Raw genomic sequence first — 21,263 nt, 5'->3', positions numbered from 1 at the left:
CTCTCTGTCCCTCGTCCGACCGACAGACCGACAGACCAGCAGACCGAATGACACCCTCACCCCGAAGTGCCAGTCGGCGGTGGTGCTGCTGATACTACTTGTAGAGTGGAATTAAATGGTTAATGCGGTCGTAAAGTCACGTAGTCTATTATGAATCAGGAGATACTTGGCCAAAGACATCGGGTCAAGAAGGCAATTATAACGCGAATATCTGAGAAGTACGGGCACAAATGCATTTTATAAGCATTTGTCTACGATAAGACACATATGCATATATGTATATACATATGTATACGCGTATAAACAAAAAAGAAGACAGAAAATCATTAACTCTTTGACAAAATAGTTTAAGAAGAAATGTGCTTCAAATCTTGTCGTAAGTAAATGTTGTTGAGATAAATATTTTCATATTTAGACTATTATTAATCAAAAAGTAAAGTCAAATGTAAAGACGAGGTTTCCCTGTGCGATTTATTCCGTGAAATATATCGCTGAATAAACGATGGTTGTAGGTATTAACACAAAGGTCATTTAAAGTATAAATAAAGCGAGATAAACGTATCCGAACGATTACACGACAACTTTATGCATTAAATCGATTCACTTGCATGCGCGTATTACTATTGCAGAAGTACGTTATAATGACGATTATTTTACTTTATCGTGCTTCCTTGCATCAAATAAACCGAATTCGCGAGTGAGGCAAGCTTAATTCGACGGGAGACAAAAGCAAGCTCTTGTTAAAAGCATGTAAAAGAACCACGGTATACCTATAAAGTGTAAACGTACAAAAGCGAAATATCGAGAGCCTGAAGTTGCCGCCGCCGCGCCGTGCCGCCACGACCAACGGCTCGGTGGTAGACGCGACTTCCGTTTTAATCAGCACGAATCCAAGTTATTAAAATTCCTCCAGAATTTTAGCGGATGAATGGGCTCGATGGCCACCGACCGACTCGACTTGGCTTTGAAAGAAAAAGAAGTTCATTCATTCCAATAGAACGAAAGATATAGCGCTCGCTCGCGCTCGTCGGGCTCGGAATATCGGCAAACTAAAAACGTTAATTTATTCAATGGCAAAAAGGCATGAAGATACGAGAGTGCCGTAAGAGATGAGCCCAACGGCGAAGAAGAACAGAGGGGAGATGCGCGCGAAGGATACCATGGGTAGAAGGGGAGGATTGGGCGCCGCGAAGGATGAAAAGTCGTGGAAAGGGGCGATGTAGAGTCAAACGAAAGCCTCCGGCAATTTTTACAGCGGCGGTCGAGCTCTCGAGTTTCGTTAGTTCTTTTTTTCTTCCTGATTTTTTCTAATTAATTATCGGTATTGATTGGTTCCCGATTTGACTTCGTAGCCTTTAGCTACGAGGTATGGCGGCAAGATGAAATGACCGTCCGCAAGAATAACCGCTAAAAGCTGAACTAGCCGAACGAATTAACTGTCCGCGATTTATCCCAAGTTCTGATTGAAGAGCCTGCCTTATTTTAAATAATGAATCGACGATTTCCGATAATTGCCCGCTTTGTATTGCTACACGCTTGTAACTCATCATAGACATTTTTTCTCTAGGGAGGAGACGATTAAATCTTAATATTTAAAATTTGTAGTACATCTAGCAGTAAAATGTAATTTCAGGTGGAAATCATGAGGAACTGAAATTGCAATAGTAGTAATAAATCATCTTACATACATATCGGTAAAGTTAAATATTATTTCCAAATATTCTTAAAAATTGTCCTATTATATGTTGCAATATCGTAGACTGTATTGCGATGGAAAATTTCAATGAGCTCCGTAATACGGATTATATAATTAGAACAAAAATATGAACACATGATGCGTGTCCCGGCGCAGTTATTTAAACAGATACAAAATGCTGAAAAATGCAATTTAACTCGTAACTCGAAACTTTCGTGTCGGAATGACGTTCAGAGCATGTAATGTAAATTTATCGCTGACGCAACCAACGATTAACCATTCACGATTTTGTTCTTCGGATCAAGCCATCACGCGCAACCGGGTGGAAGTTTCTGGGAGCATAGTCGGTACGTTATAATATAGTGAAAGTTCTCTTGTAAACGTGGTCAGTACACTGTACAGCCAAAGATTAATTGCCTGCGAAACTTTTAACCGCGAGACGGTGCGAAGACGAGGCAAAGTGACGCCGCAGGAAAATACGAAAAGTTGGAAAACGATTCTCGTTGGTCAAGCGCTTCTCTCGATACACCTTTGACAAATCGAGCAGCGAATTTCCTAATACGATGCATCAACGTGCAACGGTCGGGGGGGGGGTCAGAATCGGCGATTAACATTTCACGATTTCTCACTGCAGATTCATCTCGGGCGAAACTTTCGTGAAACGTGTAGTCGTGAGACCGGTAGATCGATTAAAACAATGCTGGGTAAGCGAAATAATGCAAATTCGTCGTATCCGTAGAACGCACGATTAAGCATTCGCGATTCTTTTTCGTCGGGTCTACTCCGCAGTTGCAAACGGCTGCTGGAATTTTCTCGGAGGATGGTTAGCACGCTGTAAGACAGTGAATCGATTGCCTGCGAGGCATGAAGGGAGAAAGAGCCGTAGATACCGCGAGCGCAGAGTACGGAGTTAAGAAAATGAATGTACCGGATGCAAGACTCGAGCAAAGAAGTGCAACAACTGAAATCGTCATGTTTTTCAAACTAGATGACAGTCACCACTACACGTCCCGTGGTTAGAAATCACAAATGTAAAATCATTATTTTTAGTTAAGGGAACTCACTAACATCTATTTTTACAATCTTTCATATCTTAAAATAAAAGAAAAACAGAATTGTTCTTTCGCAAACAATTCTTTGTTCCTTCATTTTCTTTCGATTAATTGCGTAACGTAAAATAATTTATTTCCTTTTTTTAATTAATCTTTCTGGAAACTGGCTCTTAATAGTTTTTTCGATCGGAGGTGCTACGAATGCGACCCATAAAATTTCAATTGCCTTTGAGGTAACGATTAAAATTACATGCGCATAATTAAAGCGACAAAGCGACGTTATCGGGGCATTAATTATCCCAGGGAATAATTCATCTAACCAATCGATGAGAGAGAGCAAATCGCACAAAAAATTCAGCGTCTGCTTCTTTTGGAGGCTTGCCCCGCCGCAACGATGGAAGTTTCCTGGAAGGTGGTCAGTGCGCTGTAAGGCGGAGGATTGATTGCCTTCGAGGTTTCACGATGAAGTGGCACGGTAAGGGTGACGGAGTAAGACGGAAAGATAGACAGAGAGAAAGAGAGGAAGAGAGACAGACAGACAGACAGAGAGACAGAGAGAGAGAGAGAGAGAGAGAGAGAGAGAGAGAGAGAGAAGGAACAAGGAGAGACCAAAGAGAGACCGAAAGAGCAGGGTACGGGAGAGCCGAGTAGAGTCGAAGTGGCGAAGGGGTGAGTCAAGGGTGAACCGGACTGAGAATGCGACCGTGGTACGCGCGGGTAAGGACAGAGGAGAGGAGGGCGAAGGAGGATGACTTGTGGTTGTGTGTCGCAAGATAGGGTTGCTATATACCGCGCGTTCTGTCCTGCGTCCGTCGGTCCGTTCGTTTCTCGTCCGCTCCGGCTTCTAACCACTTCACCCGCTTCATCCTCTTCCTTTAAGGTCCGTGTCCGAGGGGAAGGATGGACGAGGTGGTTGCGCGCGAGGGTGGCGCGCGCGAAGGGTTCCGGGAGATGTTCTTGCGCTCGCTAGTAGCTTAGACTCTCGCGTGTATCATCGACTCGGTGAAATTGTGTGTGAACCCACACGCGCATTGTGTTAGTGAATCATACGTGTGCGCGCGCGGGCCGAAGCAAGGATATCGTGGGGTGGTTTGCCACGTCGCGTGTATATACATGTGTATAAGTCTACACGTACATAGGTGTTTACGTGTGCGTGCAGGACCCCAAGACTCGGCTAAGGAGTTAGAAACCACCATGCGCTCGCTCGCTCCTGCGCGCGCGCGCGCGCTCACTCGCCTGACCATTTATTTCGAACAAGAACATTAGCGCCGGACTGATCTATCAGGTGGCGCGACTACTTGGGCGCCGTGTGTTAATCCAGTGACTTGCCAGATCGTTTAAATGCATACATTATATATTCTTATCGAGCAAGTATAGCACGACACTCATATTATATACATAAAAATTTGTTTTCATATATGCGTTTGTATTTGAAAAAAAAAACTTATTAAAAATATTTGATTCCTGATTTAAAAAAACTTATAGATAAAGATCTATGCTAATTTTAACACAATAGAAAATTTAAATGTTTAAAATTATCATATAATTTTAAAAATGGTGAATTAAACCTGTGTAGAATTTACATAACAAAAAGCCCGAAAAGTTGATCTTTCATCCTTTCTTTCAATGTAATGATATATTTTGTAAAACAGATATACATACAATTTGCATAAGCATTAAGAAATGCGCCATACTTGTGAACATTAAATTACAGCATTCTCTTACGGTAGAATGAGGCGGCAGTAGTCTTACTAAATTTTGATTCAATTTGCATGTCGCGTATCAAGGCTTCCTATCGCAACCAGCATCGTAAAAAAAAAGCTCCGCGACCCTCTTCTTACAAAACGGGTAAATCCGCAATAACCGTCGCTGGCATGATTCTATCTACGAGACGATAACTCGAGCAATCCGCGACGGCGAAGGCGTCTTCCTCTCGCAGGAAGCTGAACGCCCATCGCGGAAAAGTAACGGTTCTCGAAGAAACGGAAAAAGAGCACGCCCGACGTCGCCGTCGTCGTCGTCGCAGCTGTCGTCGTTGCTACGCGAACGATCGATACGATGGATCGACATCGCGCGACCGATTCGCGCCGGCGGCAGCGTGCGAGAGTACGCTTTACAGGATGACACCCGTTAAATGCCGGAGCTCCTTGGTGCGGAGACTATCGGACGAGGCATGTAAGGAACTCGAATACACGCGAACACGGGACGTGGGGCACGTCGGTGTGTGCGGCTGCACGCATACCATCCTGCGCGAAATCTCACGACAAATACACACATGTGTGGAGAAGCACAATAATTACTATAGGTAGCGAGGACGAGGAGAAGGATGAGGAAGGGGGTGAATGCAAGGGGGAGGGGGGGGGGTGGCTTGGCCGGCAATCGATATATACACACACGCAACCGGGTTACGCTGCCGGTAACACCCACACGCAGGACACACGTACAGGCACGGCTTGGGGGTACACACGCGCGGAACGGCCGGCGCACACCGTCTCACTGGTTTACATAAGTGAAGTTCCTTGGCCACCACCCTCAGTCACCACCTCTTATATACCCCTCTGTCCTCCCACGCCACCCCCCGGCCGCCTTCACCTCCTCCTCTTCTTCCTCCTTCTCCTGCTCCTCCTCCTCCTCCTCCTCCTCTTCTTCCTCCTCCTCCTCCTCCTCCTCCCGCTTTCTGCCCAAGCGTTTCTAATTTGCATTCCCCTCCGTTGGCACTCCTCACCCCCCCTCGACTCTCCATCCGTCGTCTCCTTCGCGTCCTCATCCCCCAACGACGCCATCCACCCAACAACCCCCGTTGTCCGTCTTGCGAGGTTTCACGCACACGCGTGTCCCTCGTCCGTGTATCACGCGTACGACGCGAAGGTTCGTGGGGACCGGGAGGGTTGGGAGAGACAAAGAGAGAGACCACCCTTAACTTCGGCCCACGGAGTAAGACGGCCACGGGATATGAAATGAGAGTAAGAGGGAGAGAGAGAAAGAGAAAGGAGGAGAGAGAGAGAGAGAGGAAGAGAAAACGACGAGGACGACGATCGGTCCAGGGGCTGCTGCAGTTAGGTTAGGGCTGCCTGTACCTTCTTAATACCTTTCGTCGGCGGCCCTCGTGTATACCCTATACGATGTGGCCCTATGGCTTTCGGTCGTTAAAGCGTGGCGAGCGATCTGTGTCTCGTGCGAGAATGCATCCTCTAGAGTACTAAGGGTGAGGGGGTAACCCTCCAAGCTCTTCGATCGTTTCACGAGGACATAAAGACGCTCCGTGTGAGTCTTATGAGATCGACGACGATATCGCATTTTGATTTACTGTCCGCGGATTGCGGCGGGAAGCGGCGCGGATTACGCCGATCGTCCTAAGGAAAACGGCTTCCGGAAGACGCCTTCGGAAATGTACATTTATTCGTGTATCGATAATATCGGCATTAAAAGCGAAATACACCTGAATTAATTTTGAAATTTCGGATAATTCGTGACAAACATATCGATCTTTTTGAGATGTAATAATTGAGATATTTATCCGTAAGAAAATTAATTAATGTTATATAACTTTTCATTTCCTACTTTTTTTTATGATATTTATCTGGCTTCTTGTAGAGATGTAATATGGTGCAATAAGAAATTATGAGAAGAACGTTATGGAACGAACTTTTCCTTCCGCGAATTTAAATATTGATGCTAGTAAAAGCAGACATTTTTGAATAGACGGTCCGTTTCGTGAACAAATTTGTTGGATATGTTCATGTGTGAAGGGTATATATCGCGTATTAATGTCCACTACTATTTTAGATAATGAATGTGTATGCAATTACCTCAAATGGTAATGGACATTAATATGCGACATGAATGTTCGTTATAAATTTTTTTAAATATATTTAATATAAAGATTTTTAAATCAGTACGAAATAAGAAATGAATAAACATTATAGTGTAAACGAGAAGATATATGATCGTAATTAAGAGATGTATATACACTGTTATTAACTTTGCATATTATTGCAAGAATTGTGTATCGGCTCATTTATTCATATACTAATCCTTCTGCCATCGACAAAGCTCTTACGAATAATTAATAAAAATGCGGCAGATTCTGTGCAACTCGCGAGCGACTTCGCCCAAGGAAAGAACTCAAAGTAAGATGGTCCCGATCAGCGGAAACTTTCCCTCTAATTAAGAAGACAATGTACGGAGTCGGTACAACGCAGCGGACCAAAGACGTCGCGCTTTTCCCGGCAGGACAATGCCGGCAATGAAGATAAAGAAGGGTCGTGGCAGGCATAATTCCGAAGTGCGTTAAGAGATCCGACTGACTGACGGATCTGTTGGGGATGGATGGCAGTAAGGGTTACGAGCATCACTCATCAGTAGCGGCCATATTGCCACCCCGGCACCCCCCCGCGGCAACCCCCTTACGCGCGTGAGGAGAGCGCGAGCCCTGATAATTCCCCAACCCCCTTGGCACTCTATCTCTCTCGCGTTCCCTCTTTTCACCCTTCTTCCACCCTCTGTATCCCTCGGCTCTTCCTCTTCGCGCTCACGCTCGCGCTCGTTTGCTCGCTCGCCACCCGCTTTCGCCCCCTTCTACCCTTGTGTCTTAGTCTTACTGGTTTCTTCTCCTTTTCTCCCTTCTTCTTCCAGCGGCGCTTCTTCTTCTTATTTGAACCCCCGGCGCGCGGTGCCCGGGCTGCTTAATGAGAACCTCCACCTCTTCGTGCCACCACCACTACCACTACCACCACTTCCACCGCCGCTGCCGCCGCTCACTCTTGGCCATCCCCCGGCACCCCTCGCCAAGCCTGCCCGTTCTCCACCGTCCTCTCCTTCCAACCGGCAACGTGGGGTTCAACCGACTCCCGTCGACGAACTACGACCCCTACACGCGGCCGGCTCGCCACACACGCGAGACATTTTAGACTTTTAATATTGATTACACCGCAGAGATGAAGGTTCCTCCTTAGCAACTACGGCATCCTCGTGAGCTTTTGAGAGAGACAACCTGAGGAAATCATCTTGTCGACAGACCATCGGTATTGTCCTTTGTCGATGAATTAAATCTATCGCTTACGAGAGAAGGGATATCCTCCGTCGCGAATAAAGAGTAACTGGAGATAGTCTTCGAAGACACATCTCTATGTATAATATATTCGAAGAACAAAATATTTCAAATTTCAGACATAATTACAACATTTGAATATTATTTTTTATTATTTAATTTTACTATTGTCGCTGTTATTTGAATATTTAAACATTACTGCTTCACTCTTGTTTTTTTTTTTTTTTTTTTTTGTAAGCAGAACAGCGAAATATATCTGTATTTATTATCCGCGACGCCCTCCGGGCATATTTTTGTATACAGCTTGTACAAAATAATAAAAACAAGGCTAAGATTTATGAGCTTGCGCTCTGCGGTAAATGGAAATAATTTTTATTACTTATAAAAGTAGAGATACGCGGCGTTGTGGATTTAGTCGAAACTTGCTCGAACTTCGGGACGCGAATGTATGTGCCGAGATAGTTCGAGTCTGTAATTAACCCTTACCAACTTAGCGGTGCCATGTGGAATCATATAGTGTCCTATTCATTCGGGGTAAATTTGTGAAACGAAGCTATTTACGCTAAACACGTATCAACAAATAAGTTTCGACTGGAAATCAAAATCTCCGTCACCTCAAACAATTTTAATCCTCAAATTTTTTTCATTAAAAAAAAATAACTTAAGCAATATATGAAATGCTTAAGAACTTCGATTTTAATGACATATTCGTTCAATAAGTTCTGTAATGTTTTTCTTTGGAGAGAGCTATCATTGAAATTAATGTTCCGACATATTTTATATGTTAACGTTTCGTTACATTATCATTGTAAAACTTCTTAACCGAATATTATACAGAGAAATATTTCGCGTGAAAACTTCGAAACTGCCAAGCACGGTAAATGCAATTAAGCATTACAATGGCGACGATCTTTGACATCGGATCACATTATATGGCGCAACGCGACCTCATTGCCAGGAGCTGTGTGCAGGGTGACGCATATTTAAAATGGATACGATCGTTGACTTTCGACCTACGTGATCAATACCGGTTCCCTTGTACATTAAATTTAGTCTACGAGGGGGAGTTATTACCGTTTCGTGTGTAGTTAACCAAATCGGAGTTCCAATCTGATTCCTATGTCCTGGCCATTGATTACATCCAGACGAATTAGGTCACATGTAAATGAAAGCCGTAAATCTGTACCCGCCCCTTACCGATTCTTTTTCGGATTGTTCACTCGCACACTCACCGAAATTAAATATGCCGCCCGATAAGAATGGGTTGTGCGTGAAACTAATGAGACAAAAACACATTGAAAAAAAGAGTTTGTAGTAATAACAATCAAGCCTAAATAGTTGCTAAGCTTTAGTGGAATATGTAATTTCAATTATATATTCAGTTAATATAATCAAATATTTAGTAACATTCAGTAACTGTTTTAATAAGCGTAATAGATTGATTACTATTATTATATTTGGAGTTGTAATATAATTATTAGATATTTGATTATATTAAGTAAACATTTCATTCAAATTATTCTATCAAAACTTAATTATCACTAAACTTTCTTTTCAGTGCACAAGTGAGCGTTTGTGCACGCAAAGTTGGAAATATATAAGATGTCACATATAAAAACTAATATTTCGAGCAGTAATAAAAAACATATTTATTTTAGTAAAACATATTAAATAAAGATATGAAATGTACTCTTCAAATTAATAATGAGAAAAAAAGAAATAAATATAATTAAAATGATAATAATAATAAAGTTTAAAAATTGACCAAGAATCGGAAACTTTTCTGCTTGAAAAATTAGTCTTCTACTCTATAATTTCTGATGTCGCAATAGTCCGCATAGTGTCTACGAATACAGATCAATGTAAATGCAAATGTAAGATTATTTAGTAATGTTTTATGACAATTCTAAGTTTTAGCAGGTCAAATGATATTTTCGAGTCCTAGATTTTTAATCTTATGACATAGATTACAGCAAAGAAAGATACGTGTATAATAATATACAGTTCATATATCTTTCAGTGCGCTCGATGTCTGCAAAGTCAGTGCAGTATCAAGACGAGCGCGTGTGATCTTATTTCTCTTATAAATTATCCAAATTACTATGAAAACCGTATAACTACAGACCCAAAATTCATCTCTGACTACTTAGAACGATATCACACGATGAATAATAAATGTTATCACGATCGTTCTTTTTAGAAATTGCAACAGGTGGCGACATGTATTCCCAACTCTCAAACAACCTTAAAACGCTGTAGTACTATTAACATTATCTAACTAATATTATCGCGAGCGCGCGCGCGCTCGCGCGAATAAAGTTTGTATATATAATTTACTCCCACTCGTGTCGTCTTTGAAATAAATGCGTGCAGATAAATTCTGCAAGATCGTTTATCGATCGCGATCAAACTTGAACCAACTACGCGATAAGAATGGATATCATAAGTACTTAAAGCCGCCACCAAGTTACCTTATCTATACTTTCGATCGTAAGCAGATTTCAGTGTTATCCTTCCAATGTACAAAATCTATTCCTGAGATAAAAACAACTTTTTTTTTAATAATAGCAAAAAAATTTATATTCGGAAGGATTGTCCAATCGTTCGCGCCTCGTGCTCTTTACTATGCTCGACAATGATTTACGAAAGTCTTCTTAAAGTTAAAGATTGTGAATTGGAACTTAAATGGCTAATGTGATATATGATCAACTAAGATTATACCATGAGACTAGGAAACGCATTGAAAATGAATAGTCTATTGAAAAAGTAGTCTTGCCGTATATAATAAAAAAGAAATCTTTTCTAGAAATTCTAGAAACAAGAATAATAAGAGAACACAAAGATACTCTTTAATACTGACATCGAATTCGATAAAATATTGTCATCAGGTCAATAAATACGCTCGCAGAATGTCACAAATCTAAACCGCAAAAAAGTAAGTTAAAGAAGAGTATAAAGAGATATTTGACAATTCTAAAATTCTCAATTACATTTATAATAATCGTAAACTTCATTTCAATGCCATATTGAGCAATCCCTATTCTATCCAGACATAAATAGCTAAGAATGCTAACGTTGCCATTGCACAATAATGTACAAGTAGAGTTAATTAATTAATTTTTAAATATTTGATAGCCGGGCATCGCAATTAGAAAAATATAATGGAAAGAATTTGTTGCTAGAGCTACTCGGTCGCTAATCGGTCCACCTGGAGTGGTCGCGACTGCGGCGTTTACGTATTTCCGTACGCTCTTACGATAATAGGATTTATATTCCTACCTGCCACGCGATGGGATTCGCGGTGTAACGCGGATTAATCGGCGCGGGCTGGATCGCGGCGAGGCCCTCTCTCTATCCGCCAGCGTCCTCTTCCGGACGTCGTGCCGATCGAAACGATCCACTAAACCGATCGCGCTCCTGCCGCGTCGACCACCCTCTTTTGCACCGCGGACGACCGCCGTCGTCGTCCCGACTCCGCCGCGTCTCATCTCCGTCGTCGTCGTCGTCGTCGTCGTCGTCGTCGTCGTCGTCGTCGTCGCAGTCACGTCTTCCGTGGATGAACGAGGAAGAAGGATGGCGAATTTACAAGAGAAAGGAAGAATGAGCTTAAAAGATGGAAAGAAGGGGATGGGGGACGAACGAGAGGATAGCGGTCGGGAGTGGCGAGAGACGCGGGGGGTGTCGGCGAGGGGATGGTGGGAAGTGAGCGCGGGGAGGCTCCGTGGAAAGGAAAAGGGGATGGCGAGGGGTGCACGGCCGGTGGGTCGTTATTTTTGTGCCTGCTTCGTCTTTAATTTCTCCCCACCTTTTGCGCGCCGCGGCGCTGACGCCGCGCCGCTCTACTCCGCGCCACACACCGCGCCGCGCCACGCCGCGCGCCGCGACGCCGGGCAGAGGAGCCGTGGCGCGCTGGTTGGTGTGCGGTTGTCTTAGTTCGTATGCATATCTCAGTGCCTCACATATTGATTCAGGGCGTCATTACGCGTCTTAGCTCGGCCCACTCCCACCACTGCTTAAACCACCCTCCGCCACCCTCTTCCAGTTCTCGCCAGCCCCGTCCCCTCGCGGCCCCCCTGTTCTCTCCCCCCCGTCCCCCGTCCCCTTGCCCTCGGCCCTCCACCACCTTCTTCACCTCCAGCCACCATCGTCCTTCTGTGGCTCTCCTTCGCCGACCCAACCACCCCGTCTATCCTGCACGAACCTTTACTACCCCCCAGCTGGAAGAATCTTCTTGCAGACCGGTCCTTCCATATCCCTCTCCTCCCTCCTCCCCGTCCTTCTAACTCGAGCGACACGCAAGTCTCGTCTCTCTTTCCCTTCCCCATAGTTTCGTGCTTAGAGCCGCGTGTGTGCTCGCGAGCGTGCGAGCGCCTTCGGGGGACACGTGGGGCCGTGGCGCGGCGCGTACATTCGCGTGTGTCGTCGTCTCTCGTTCGCAAACTCGCATAATCGATACGAGATTAATTTTGATCGCGGCGAATGCTTTGTTTCTTAGCGACGAAGAAGTTGCCGAAGGGCTCGTGTTTTCACAGTTTCGTAGACGCTTAGCGTAGGAATTTATTCCACGCGACTAGTGCAACGAACGACGTAACGTAAGGTCTAATGAATTGTACGTTCAATTACGAGCCAATATACTGATTCGCAAATCAATGACTATGCGCACCATTTGACAAGTAACATTATATAAATATATTACTTTTATATAATCAATTAATAATATATTTATATGTTTTATTGGCAAGAGCAAACGTGTTTGTATTTATTTCAGACAGATATTAAGAATTTATTGTACAAGAATAAAACTGCGATAAAGAATTATTTGAGCAAGCTTCTCTGAATTATTATTAACGTATATATTAACGTATATGTGATAAGCGTATTGTTATTAACTCGTTTATAAATACTGAAGTTAATAATCATACATGAATACAAACAAATCTATAAAATTATCCTAGAATACCTTGAATTAACTGTATTTAAAAAAAAATGTATTTTGAGTCTCCATTTAAAAAAATATTTATATTTCACATCTTAGCTCATATTTTACATACTAAAGTTATATATATATATATATATATATAAATATATATACATATTTGACGTAATGTAATTTCTCTATTAAACAAAAATGCTCCCATGTTATTTGCTTGACAAACAATATAAAGCTAAATAATTAATATTTCATACCTTTTATGTTATATTTAAAATATAAAAATAAATAAAATTTATAAGATTTTATCGTGATATTTATTTACGTGTGTAATGCTTCAAATTCTTTCAGCGAGCATTATGACGTCGGTGATGCCATCTAACGTAGTCGACTGTGCAACATCAAATACGTTCCTCTCATGGTATTATAAAAAGAGTATTATTAAATAGAAAAAAAATACAAAGACGTTTTAATTAAGTGCAAATTATACAAATTATACCTAAATAAAGTTATAAAACTACTATTAAAATGTGAAATAATTCAACAAAAATAAATTGGTGATTGCTTATTTATCGACATGTGATAACAAATAGCTAATAGCGAATTCGATTAGACGCACCGACGTATACAAATCGACATAAAAAATATATGCGTTTAATAACTTAAATAACTTAAACGATTAAAATCCTCACTATATCTATTGTACTGCTGGTAAAATATCATTTACTTCTTCATATAATCATCATATAATATTATCACGAGTGAACAAATAACCATTTTTGTTAATATTTTAAAAATATTATTTAAAATTAAATAATATTACGCGCTTACAGGCAAGTGATATTCATATCTATCTTTATTTAAATTTCATATATTTGCAAAAGACGATCTTTGAACACATAAATTTAAGTTTTTATTAAGTTTCTTGCAAGCAACTGAAATATTTTCTTGTATAATAGGCAGTCAAAAGAAAATGAGGCAGACTTTATATACTGTATTATACAGTCTGTCTTGTTTTCATTTGACTCGATCCCTTATACATTCTTTGCAGCAAAAAAAAAAAGTTGAGCTGTCGTATCGATTTGTCACAAATGCATTGATTATCCTTTCGCAAGACCAGTTCCGAGCATAATAACGAGCGATTTAACACGATATAATGGTCAAGAGCAAAAAATTGTTCATGCATATGATAATGTAAATTCACTCACCAGTTCCAGCTTTGCCATTCCCCCGATCATTCCACTGGCTCCGACTTCTGCCTCGACCTCCATCGAAAATATTTCAACGAGCCGGTAATCCTGATTCAAGGAAACGCACGCGTGTAACACTTGATGTTATATATTCACTCCCGTAAATATAATTAGAATTTCCGATCGCGCGATAACGTTACGCACTCCACATTACACGCGACGCCTCCGGAGGAAGGAAAAAGACGCGGCAATTCTACCGGCATACTGAAACTCCTTAAAACGTAATGTCGAACGGATTCCGATAAAGGGCAAGCCAAGAAACGTGGGCCGTAACAAAGAGACGACTCAGGCTTATGACGCACAATAATAACACGTTCGCGGTACCATTGCAAAATGTTAACGAATTGTTAATTCGCTCAAACGCGAGAGCACGACGCGGCGGTTGATCGACGCCCGATTAATTTAGACTGCAAACTAAGCAGCCCGACCTCTTCGAATTTGCGCGGCCAACTTCGCGCGATTGAACATTCGAGAGAATTCGACGAAAGTTTCGGCCACCACGCCGTGATTTCGAAACGCGCGATCTCGTCATTACAACGTGTCGCGATTCATTAATCCGATGAAGTCATGCCGTCATTCGATCGCGATGTTCGATTAACACTCCTCGGAATAATCGTCCTAAGCGGTGCCTCGTCATAACCTTATACGTCGCGCGATCCATTTCACGTGATAAGGAGTCCTGAAAAAAATATGAACATTTAATTATGACACATCTCAGACACAACAAGGAAACATTATAACATCTTTCAAGGATATCACAAGGATATGCGTAATTGACTCACCGGATCCTTATCGATACAATTGCTACTAACGCGCTATTAACTAGTGCGTCGTCTAACGTTGCCCAATGATAGCCATCTTCACGTTACTAATCGCGCGATTATCTTCACGCGACTGAAAGATCGATCTACGTTTACGCGCTAAAATGAATGTGACTCGTGATTATTAGGAAAACTGTGACATTCCGATAATCGTGTGATTCGATATTGTCGACTACATTTCATTAACAAATTATTGCCACGTTGATTGCCGACAACAAGAATTTATCTGCGTGTTGTAGAACGATGCTTATTGTGTAATATGTAATACATAATGTAATTTTGATTAAAAAAATTCTTTTATGATTGCTCAATATTCTTCAGAATTTTTTACATTTTAAAATCCTTTCTGAAAAAAATACTTTACTAAATATCTGAAACTTTTTCACAAGTTGTTATGAAAAATTATGAGAAAGTCTTGAAATTTTAGAATATTGCAGAATATGTATATATAAAGTATTCTAGAAAAGACTTTCTCTTAGCACTTCTGAAAAATGTTTCAATTTGTATAAAAAAATCTGTTTTCTAAAAAGAGAAGTTTTTAAAAAATTATAAAATAATATAGAAATGCTGAAATTAATATAAAAACTCTAAAGGATTATATAAAAAAAATCTAAGAAAAATTTTCACCACGAAAACGTTAAATTTTTATTGCAAAATATTGATTGTTGTAACACTGGTTGCAATCGCGACTGATTGCCATAACTCGCGATTAGCGAGGCAAGTAATATGAAGAGTAAAATCGAAACAAAGAAAAACGTATCATCTTATATCGCTTTCAGAACTACATTATGTTGTTACGTGCATTATTGTTGACCCGCAAAGGACGCGTCATTGGTTATTTATATGTCGCACACGATGAAGTTTCTCTATACTAGGAAAATTATTATTCACACAAGATGTGCTCAGGGTACACACAAATCGCATTATCCTCAGCAAATATATTTGTTCTTATAAATTGTACATAACTGACCAATTGGAAACCTTACATTGAAATAGACGGGTGTGAATAAAAAATAAAATATATCACATAAAAAATTATATGTAAATACTGAAAAAAATTGTTTATATATAATTATGTATAAAATATAAATAATTATATACATTTTAAATATATATATATATATATAATTATATTATATATAAATATAGAAATTATGTAATTATATATAATTATATATAAAATTCAAACATAATTATACATAATTACATATAAAAAAATGTTTCCCCGGATATATCGGCTGTCTGTTTAAAATCTGAGATAAATTGTAAATTATCTACAACAAACTTAAGAAATGTTTTTAGATAAAAAATATATTTAGACCCATATACATATATTTGAAGAAGTTCGTTATAACTTCATATAATACCATTTTTATCGTGTCATAATTGTATGTGATTAAAACTGATAATAAGTTAATAATGAATGAAATATTGCCATTAATTTTGGCAAAGATATCTAGTTTATAAATATAAGTATATAAAAATAAATACATAAATAATATATGTATTAAATAATATATAAATTATATATATTAAATAGTATATAATTACTTATTCATTGTGTATAAATTTAGAATATAAATTTTATAAAAATCCAATATATCTTGTCCAATATTCTACTAAATACCCTCGCAATATTTTAATTTACATCAAGATAAACTTATAAATATAACGTTGTAAAAAATCTGTTAAAAAAAACGCATTTATCAAAAAAGCAATTGCCATAATTTTTAAATAATAAACAAATCAATTTCGTGGGTTATTAATAACAATGTATAAGACCAATTTTATGGTTCTCTTCGTTCGCAACCGAATAAATAGCGAATTTGCGATCTACAAATTATTCGCCATACAGATTTGCTGATGCTGTGCAATCGATCACGTGGTGGCAATTACGCGGGATAGTGCGGGGGACGCATTTATGCGCCTTTTATACGCATATATACGTAGGTACGCAACGTAGGGATCGAGAAGGTTCATCGTGCAAGTGAAAGTCCACGTCGTTGTTCCTGTGGAGCGTAAATCGAAACGAGTCGAAATGTTCGTCCAATCGGTTTACGTTCGCACGTTCGACAAACGGACTCGCTGCCCTCGCATGATTGTTATAACGCGAACGTAGCGAGGCGAACCTGTCGTACCACTACACGCTCCATTACTACACGTTTCGTTACAACTGAATTAAGTTACCAGTTCATTGAATTTTTGTGTTTTACGTATTTGTTTGTGAAATTCAAAACACCTTGTTTGTTAAAAATTGTTATTAAAAATTATGGTTAAAAATTGTAATATAACATTTTCTTTTATAAAATATAATGGATTTTTTAACGCTTCACAGACGAACTGGGTCATTAGTAAATGTGTTGTATTTTTTAATAGGTTCTAAAAAATCTGACAATTTTCTAGTACAGTATAGGTACTCTTTCAATATTTAGAAATATAATTGTACAATTGTGCGACTTAAAATGTTTATTACTTTTTTGTACATATCAAATTTGTTTCAAATTGGACAAAATAGAAAAATTGTCTGATTGTGTTGAATCTCAATAAACAATCTGGAGTGGTCTGCGAAAAGTTAATCTCTGTTAAATATATATATATATATTGTTGTAACAATATAATTAATTCCAAGAAAAAATATAAAAATATAATCGTGTAAATAAGGCATTAAAGGGTTAACCGTAATCGCGCACGATTGCTAAATTATGATGTGTAGCATAACGGATTGCGAATAAAAAGTTATAATCCAGTCATTTAAAGTATTTTAAATCTTTCCACGGAAATTAGTCTATTTTGTTTTAGATTTATGAAATGCTAAAATAAATATTTTTTAAGTAATTATTATTTATGACATGAAAAAGATTCTTTTGCAAAAGTATTCAATTTATTCTAAATGTTAGCAGTTTTTTAATTTCTAAGAAACTGTAAACCAAAAAATTAAACAAATTGAATAATACTCTCTGTAACATTAAAATAAAATATGACTGTAAATAATATTTACAGTATAGATTTTATACTTATATTTAACAAAAATGACACATTAAACGGATCGTAATTTCATGAAGAAATAAAGCTAACTGACTATGTTAATTGACTCACCTATTTACGTATGTTGCTTTTTTTAAATAACAATCCATGCAAAAGAAAAAAGTTGTGTCTATTTAATGATTACGACTAAGATTTTATCTATTCAATAGCTGCAACGAAATGTATCCCGAGAATAAAACAGCCGATATATAGGGTATCTCAAAACCAGACGTCTTTTAAAGAGCGAATTCTTTGGAATATTTTAAGACAAAAATTTTAATGTCAAAAGATCAAAACTGCATAATAACTTTTAAATTATTAGCGATTCAAATTTATGAATCATAAAGCTGACATTTCGCGTTCTCAGACATAATATTATGACAAATCATAAAAGTAATATCATATGAATTAGGCTCTTTTAACAATACTGAGATATTTATACAAATGTGGTATTTTTATTAGCAATCGTTCTTATAAAATTTCTTTCAGCATTTATACCAAACCCATCTGTACATTACGTATGCTATCGATATCAAAACACATAATAAAATATCAATAATAATATTAATAGTGATTTAGTATTACATGTATTAATTGTAAAAAGCTGCTCAACAATAATATAATGACAAATCATCATTACACAATCAGCAGATAATGCTTTTTAAATGTTTTTCAAATATTTAAAAAACGTTAAAATAAAAAATAAATATTTACAAAAACATTGTCTGCTAGTTGAGTAAGAGTTATAAAATAGGTCGACAGAAAATGTCAGGGTCAATTATATATCGCGATTAACTGTTAGTTAAAAAAATCGAATATTATTTTGTAGGTTTGCATTAATACAGTAAAAAAAGTCTTCTTTTAAAAAAAATTAAAATTGGAATTATTGTCTGTATTAATATAGTTTTGTTTAGTAAATTTATATTTTGTTTCATATAACTATTTTTTATTATTTTCTTATTTCTGAATTTAGTAAGTTTATTTAATCTTAGATTTTAGGATATGTTGAATATAGACGGATTATATTTAAAAATATACTATATGTTCTGTATATTCTTATATATACAATGTATAAGTATACATTTTCTAAATCTCGTATGGGTAAAAAAATCACTCGAAAAATTGCACAGGCTTAATTTTCACTTCTTTAGAGTGACGATTATTTAATTTTTATATGTTCTTTATATGTTGTAATAAAAAATTATGTTTAAAAAAGAGAGAAAAAGAGAGAAACTACTAGTGTGCTTCAATAACTTTGACTCATAAAAAATCACTCAAAAAGAAAATATAAATATAAATATGTAAGCGTATATATATAATATATATCTTTACATATTTTAATTCTTCATATTAAAGTTTAATAGAAGATATAGTGCATGAGGATAATATGAGATGAGGTGCATAAACGTCGAAAGCGAATATGCAACAACACGTATAATATTACTAATGGAAAAAAAGTTCTCTGCAAAAGGCAAGACAATACATATTGATTAGATACATATTGATATGCACGTCAAATCAGTAAAACTTGTTTTTTCTCGCTACGCACTAAGTCCTAAAGGCAATTTGTAAATTGCACGTCGCACTTCTTACTTTTGATGAGCTATTTTAATCGCTATATTGCTATGACGCGCTTTACAATGTCAACGTGTCGTCTTAGAAGAACATTAATGTAAATTTCCTGCATGAAAGCAATGTCGATTACAAAGTTGTTCCACGAATTCACATAAAACTCGTGCCGCGATTCGAAAGAAGAAAGGAAATTGCATTCCAAGCTGGACACGTAAATGCAAAAGAAAGGTACTTAACTGTACGAACGTGGTAAACTGAAACGCTCATTTCTCGAAAAAAAAAAGAGAACATGCTTAATTTTTTACTAATGCTATTTTGTCCTGCCAAATACAGTCACGACTTAAGGCGATTTTTTTGTCGTCCATGAAATCAAGACAGTATATTCAAACATACATTATTTATTCTCCAAATGTTTATCATTGCGACACGTCGCCACTTATTAAAGCATACACTCTCAATTGGCTCTTCGAGGTTTCGCATCACTGCGGTTACAAAATCCGGCTAATCAGGGTAAATAATCATCTAGCAGTTATTTTATCGCGACCACAAAACTCGTCAAATAGATAAAAGTAGAATAATATACATATACATAAATGGGACGTTCCACGTCAAGTAGGAGAAACGTCTAGGCAAAACTTATAAAGTCGAAAAATGTTTGAAAACTTAAAATTTTCGTCTTTATGTGTAATGTAAAAAAAAAATGTGGCCTTTTGGAAAATTTGAAATGGCCGCTCCGAAAATTTGATATGGCGCCTGAAGTAGATGAAAAACTTACTAAAAACATTTAATATTAAAAGACACATTTTTTTCAAGTGTTAAAATAAACATTTTTAAACGTTAAAAATTATTCTTTTATTAAAATAAATGTATTTTTAATAAAATAAAAAGGAAATTTATTTATAATGTTTTTTAAAATGTTTTAAAAATATTTTTAAAACCATTGCTGCTTGGGATAATAAAATTAACATGACTGAGTTAGATTGAAAATATCATGTTGCATTGTAAAATTTATATAAGATATTGTACACGTTTGTCGCTTCTTCGCATTTATTCTATTTAAAATAATAAAAAATATAAATAAACTGCTCAACATATTCTTAAATTATTAAGGTTTAATTATAATATACTTAAATTTCAATTTGTTACTTATATTTGTTCGATGTTTGCATGCGTCGTTTCGTAGAAATATTCACTGAACTTTATTTCTTCAAGTCTTATAATGAGAAGATCGTTTTTGCAAACGTAGACGTTTCCTTGCTTATTTTATTTTGCTTGTTTGCAATAACGCTTATATAAATGTTTCACCTATAAACGAGCAAAAACTTCATGACATATTATTTACATCATATATTATTCACCGTTTTTTGCAAAAAACAAAAAAAATGAATCATTAATACTTGCATTCCTCGATTACTATTATTATAAGTTTTTATGTTTTAGTTATGAATCGGTTTCTCCTACTCTTGTTTCAGTTATAAAGCATATTTTCCATGCAAATTTTCTATGCAATATGATTAAAGATATCATTATCTCTGTCTCACTAAATCACAACGAGATTTACGTAGTTCATTTAATTCGTTTCGTAATGTGTGGAAATCTATAAATTTTTTATAATTACATATACATGATCATAGAATTGATGATGCGTACCCGGCAACAAAATCATTATATGTATATGCCTGCGGTCATTATTTTCAGCTCGAATGTGGTAGTAATGCGGTTACAAGATTGGCTTCCTTCTTATGTACAGTCCATTTGAGATAGGCTGATAGCAAGCCTAAGCAAAGTTACTCAAGCGGTAAAGAATATAACGGGAAGCTCTTTCACGAGTATGACCCGGTTATCAATGACCTGATCGTTAAGAAATA

The 21,263-nt window shown here is 37.6% G+C and overlaps 1 protein-coding gene across 4 annotated transcripts in view; it reads right to left on the bottom strand.

Moving 5' to 3' along the window:
* Positions 1 to 21,263, bottom strand: part of LOC105193192 (protein jim lovell) — a 166,684-nt gene that overhangs the window by 129,960 nt on the left and 15,461 nt on the right. For 3 of the 4 annotated variants that reach the window (XM_039454578.1, XM_039454577.1, XM_039454579.1), the window contains exon 3: positions 13,937 to 14,657. The gene's annotated coding sequence lies outside the window, so the exon portion shown is untranslated. Of the gene's footprint in view, positions 1 to 13,936; positions 14,658 to 14,760; positions 15,073 to 21,263 lie in introns of those variants that run through there. The other variant, XM_039454580.1, reaches the window with a different exon arrangement.

This window comes from Solenopsis invicta, chromosome 10, assembly GCF_016802725.1.
Source record: "Solenopsis invicta isolate M01_SB chromosome 10, UNIL_Sinv_3.0, whole genome shotgun sequence".
Classification (NCBI taxonomy): Eukaryota; Metazoa; Arthropoda; class Insecta; order Hymenoptera; family Formicidae; genus Solenopsis; species Solenopsis invicta.
This window is presented reverse-complemented; position numbering and strand designations above follow the sequence as displayed.